The sequence below is a fragment of the Micropterus salmoides genome, unplaced genomic scaffold (genome assembly GCF_014851395.1).
Source record: "Micropterus salmoides isolate LMB-PRFRI ecotype aquatic unplaced genomic scaffold, ASM1485139v1 Ms_hic_scaffold_8, whole genome shotgun sequence".
NCBI classification, from domain to species: domain Eukaryota; kingdom Metazoa; phylum Chordata; class Actinopteri; order Centrarchiformes; family Centrarchidae; genus Micropterus; species Micropterus salmoides.
In genome coordinates, this window is record NW_024044570.1 from 32,980,829 (window position 1) to 32,986,828 (window position 6,000).

Below are 6,000 nucleotides of genomic sequence, written 5' to 3' on the forward strand. Positions count from 1 at the left end.
ACTCATGTATTCATTGGTCTTTTTAGTACATTAAACTTCAGGTAGCTCTAACTGGTAGCTCAAGTCAGTTTTTCATGTTCATTTGCTATCTTAGTTGCTTCTGTAAATACAGATATGCAGGATTTAGTTGTGCTCATGTGGTTTTATAACTTGCTGGTAAACTCTTGGACCATTCTGTTGCCTTCATCGTTCTGTCCTGCTCCGTTTAATAAAAATAAAGAAAAAAAAGTTTGCCTTTTTAGACCAGGAATTTTGGCTTCTCACAGAATTCGTAACATGAGCTGAGCTTGCATGTTCGCATCAAATCAGTTTTTAAACTTTTCTTTTTGTTATAGGAATTTACCCTTGTTGGCATAAGTTGTCCGACCTGAGGTTTACCTGTGCACCATGTCATATTTGTTGTCTGTTACCTATTTCTCGAGCACACTGCAATGTTTGAAGAAGCGTGGTGTGACATGTGCTGATCTTTGATGTGCTTGCATGTGTCAGAGTATCTTGGGCCATAGCAACATCACACGCCTTCATGTACGTCCTGTGAATGTCTTGGATTTATTAAGGAATGCAATTTTTTTTCTTTTTTTTTTTTTTTTCTCACTCTCTCCGCATGAGCCATTTTACATTGGATCATGTGACTTGGTTGAAAGATACACCCTTTTGGAAAGATGTGTGCAAGTGTGAATTGTGCCTGAACTTTTTTCAAATTCTAACAATGTGAAAAGAGCAATCAGATCTATGTTTTCTAATTTTGTGTACAGCTCTATTTAGGTAGACTTAAAAATATAACAAAACAGATGTATTTTTATGCTAATGACATTGCGTGGCTATTTTACTGATCAAGCTTATTGAACCAACTTCAGCTGCTGTAAATACTTAAAATAACGTAAACCAAGTGCAGTATGTTCATAGCTGAATTAAGTTGCTTGTCATTTGACTTTTCTGTGTACTTTTTTCCCTCTCTGAATGTAATAGAATAACACAGCCTGATGTGTTTGTACAGGCAGAACCTTCCTGACTCCTGAAACGAGAAATTAACAATACTGTAATTGCCTGTAATTTGAATATTAAGCGCGTTTGTTCATTGGAGTGCCGTGAGATACTTGTGTTTTTGGTTTTTTTTTTGCTGTTGTATTTCCTTCTGATTGTATGAGTAAGTTTTTTTTGTTTTGTGCTGAATGGCTGTCATATTCCTGTTTGGGGGGAGGGGTGGGCAGTGGTTTCTAATTCAGTGTTTTCTTCAAGCGGTTGTGATTCGAGGAGTGAGCGATGAACTGCTGAATCAGAAATGGTTTGTTCAACAAACTGCATCAACATCAGCATTAACTCCTTTTGGAACTAATCCTAAATAGTCCCATTGATCCATTATTAAAAGTACAGAAAGCTCCTGAAAACATGGCTTTAGTTAAATATTTGACTAATCCATTATCAGAGTTTAACGGAATGGTAAGACATTTTGGGAAATGCACTTATTTGCAGAGACAAAAGATTGATGCCCCTCCTGTCTCTGAAATGGGAAGCTACAGCCAGCAGCTGCTTACCTTAGTGTTGGTAATGTTGGTGCGTAGTATTTCAGAGTTTAACAATCAGGAATGCCACGAAGACTGTGTGGTTGACCAAAATTTGATTGACCGGTCAGAACACTGTCAAAGTCCCGCCCTTTTCTACACATGAATACAAATATAAAAAATCTCAGATGAAATAACTCAAAGTATTCCAACTTTGGCAGAAAGTGTTGCGGCCATGTGGAAACCTGTCTCCTAGTAGAAAAGCTGATTTGATAAAATAGTCACAGGGCCTTTAAGGAAACTTGTCATTTTGAATAATGGATCGTGGCTATTTGGATTTGGCACTTTAACCGGTTTATGCATATAATTCTGTATTTTGCTTTCCCATCAGGGTTTTGTTGGATTTAAAGCTCTTTTCTTAGTGTTATTTAAAAACTTTTCATACATTCCTGTTCTCATGAAGTACTGTTTTGTTTGTACTTTTTGTCATGGTTAAGATTATGTTTACTCACTTTACATGGCAACACACCATGCTTGGGCTGTGCTAGAATGCTAACACATTTTCTTCTGAGGTTGTGATTGCATTCAGACTGGTTAGTGTCCATGTTCATTTTATAAATGTGTTCATGTGGTTCTCCTATTTTGAACAGTATGATTTCAGAAGGAAAATTCTTGCCACAGTTATTGTCAATGTGAAACTCCAAAAACAATAAATCAATGGGTGCCTTTTGTTTGTAAACCAAAAAATGAATAAATGAGTTTAATCCTCTTCCTGATTAAGACGTTTGATTTCTCTCAAATGAAGTAACACTATTTGAGACTCAACCAGGGAGCGACAGCATGATTGACAGTGAAACAAATGAACCATTAGTTTTAATCTGTCCATCTGACCTGTTTCCTGTTGTGCATGAACCATATGTCCTCACACACTGTATCTGGAAGCTATTAAACAGCTCCATTAAAATTTAATGCTGCCATTCAGGATTATACTCTACTCATGAATGAAAGGTTTGGCCTGTCCTCATTTTGGGTGGCTCGGTGTCATTTCTAGAAATGACTAGAAGGGTAGCGTTTCTGGTTTTAGTTATCAGTACACTGCCATGGTAACCTTTTTTTTTTTTTTTTTTTTTGGGAGTAATGTTTTGTTTAAAGTCCTTATCTCTAAAAGATGTCCCTAAACAAGTTTAGTCACAGAGGTAACATGATTACTCGTTCACATAAATGCTGTCTGATCGGTTGCCCTCAACTTGACTCTGGTTGCCACGCAAGCTAAAGCTGCAGATTGTGTCTGGAGATTGTTTTACACTGGAGAGGTTTTGTTTCTCACTGCAAGCCATCAAACCTCAGTTTAGAAAACTGGAGTGCCCTACAATGTAAACTCATTATAGCTTATGGTGTATGCTAATATAAACATATTGGTGGGTTAAAACTAAAATGGAACAAATCAATTTGGATTTTTATGTATAAACTGTAAAGTTTGAGCTCCACTCGAACAAAACGCATAGTGTATTACAAACAAGTTGAGAATTAGCAAAAGAAACAATGAATGCACTTGTGTTTAATCTGAAGATTTATTGATGCAAAGTAGTATAAAAAACAGTATTGAATAAATGTTTACCAATAGATGGATCCATGTGTCTACATCTTAATATGAAATATAGATAAATACATGTAAAATGCCTTATACTCATGGGAGCAATTTCTGCTCGGAGAAGACAAATTAAAACGCTCATGAAAGTAAACGCTGATGTACTAAACTAAAGATCCCAATTTGACAGTAAATACTGGGGGGAAGAACACAAACTCTGAAGATTTGTTACTTTTAAAATACTCACCCCTTAAAGCCATAATGTATGCATACCCAATTTTTCGGTTTTAAAAACTTTGTTGCATAATGTGTCCTAATTCAATGTAAAAGTCCATCCCCAGTGTATAGGCTGAAGGCTTCAAGTTTCCACGTAACACTTGTGTAAGTTGCATAATTTGGGACATAGTTGGCTTCCATTTGCGATGCCATGCACATAGGTCTGGGTGTAACTGATTAGAGTACCACAAAGAAACATGCAAGCACAATAGTAACTAATGGGTAGTTAATGTTAAAAACCGAAGGATGCTGTCCCATCTGTGGTGCGGGGCATCTACATAGGGGGGAAACGAACCTCATGTAATAGAGCCCTGAATGTGAACAGAAAAGACCTAGCTGATTTTGTCCATGAATGCCCGTCTTACACTTAGCTCACTATCGGTTATTTTATAGCAAGTTTTGTCATCTTCGCAGCTCGAGTACGTTGACTTGAACAATGAAGTGCACTGATAACACTGCTGCTTCCGGCTTTACATAAAGAATTCATGGACATTAAATGCCTTTCTAACTCTCTGATGCTCTGGAGTGAAGCCAGACAAATGCCCTCACACTAATCTGAGTTTATGTATGAGGGATGACCTGTCTGAACAAGTCTGACAATTTCTCTTTAGCAGCTTTAAAAAAGATAAGACTCTAGGCGGTGATCCTTGACTGTGATGGTTGATCTGTTGACAGCTGGTCTCTCTTAATGCTTTATGCTCCACTCTGGAACACCTGGCAACAGCTGCATAGTAACTGTGGCCCAGCAACCATGCCAAGCACTGAGTCACACCCAGTGGGGCCGGGGCCACAGGGCTACATAAACAGGAACCAGGGGCTTATAGGGCTTAGAGTGGGAGCCCAGAGGCAGAAACATGCTCTCACTGAACGTCTATACTGTATATCTGTTAATGTGAGGGTAATACGCTGGATAAGTTTTGTGCAGATAGCTGTCCATTTTGCTACTTTATTGCCAACACAATGGTGGTTTAATCTATGTGCAGTTCAGTTCAAGTAGGTTTACAGTACCTACAGATACTGCAGAGCTGAACCAATAAATATTGATGTTAACAGTGGCTCAAATGAATTAAGAAAAGCAGGCAAAATTAGCAGCTAGCTAGTGGTGAAGAAGGTCAAACATCTAGCAGCTAAGGAGCCACGAGTTTCTCTCCGGAGCTGGTAAAGACCAAAAGAGTTGAAAGGAGAGTGAATATTGGATTTAGTACATTTACTCAAGTACTTTACTTGAGGTACCTGTACTTTTCATGCCACTTTCTATTCTACCCCACTACATTTATCTGACAGCTTTAGTAGTTAGTTTACAAACTAAGCTTTTTACACACAAACCATAAAGAGTAAAAAAAAAAGTTAATTTGTTGGGTAGTTTAAGTTATAACTAAACTATGAACTGGCAGTTATTTTGTTTTAGTAATTTTTCATGCAAAAACACTTCATGGTTCCAGCTTCACAAATTTAAATTTTAATAACTTGAATGTTGTGTTAATAAGGTTTGGACTGTTGGCTGGACAAAACGAGCTTTATGAAGGTGTCCCTTAATTGTGACAGCATTTCTAATTTTTACAGTCAATTAATGGAGAAAAATCTGATCCATTGGACTGCAACTAATAAAATAATTAGTCAGTCTGATACAAAATTGTTCAAAATGAGCTCTACCTAAATAACTACAGCAGTAAAATCTGGCTTTTACAAGAATGAGTAATAATCTAATGAAATAATATACCTCAAACAGTGACATGGGACTTGTGCGTTGAGTACTTTTGATACTTAAAGTTACTTTTTTCTTATTACACTTACGTGTTTTTACTTTAAAATGTTCAATACAGTTCTTTGTAACAGTATTTTTACAGTGTGGTATTAGTATTAAGGATCTGAATGCTTTGTCCACCACTGTCAGGTGGCCAGATACACGACTCAAGATCAAGGCTGAATTATGTTGCTCTGCATCTGCTGGATGTGCAAACAAGCAATTGTTAACAAGTCTACCACAACAACTTTACAAGCTGATAATGTATAACTTTCTCTAAGTGGAAGAGAGTCTAAGAAGCATTACAGCACTGCATTTACATGAAAACTTAATGACTGAAATAAAATCAATTCCATATCCAGGCTGTTTGAATGGATCAGCTGTCAAATAGGAAAAATGCAACTGCACTGGCTGACAGCATTTAAGAAGAAGCCATAATAAAGTGTTTGTTTCATTGGAACTACTTCTTCCTACATTTTGAATAAATATGGGTTGGTGAGGGGGGGTTTTGTATGTGATTTTTGGGTGAACTTATCCTACCTTACCTATCCCTGTCACCATCACAAGTACCTCACCCATTGTATTCACTGACAGATCTGAAAAGATTAAATGAAAAAATGCACCAAGGTACTGGCCCCGTGTGACAAATCACCTCAGGGAAATGTAGTCCAGAAACACCAGTTAAGTGAGAATATTGTGGATCACTACTATGATCTATAACCACACCCTAGACCTTCTCTTGCTCCTTCAAAACAGACACGTAGTTGCAGAATCTGGCAGAATAAACTGCCTGTACTCCTCTGCACCTCATATCTACCATGCCTCTCCTTGGACATTTGTAGTTGTAGCTTGCTGACTGAGGCATTGCTTGTAGAAAGGGTGCATAAAAG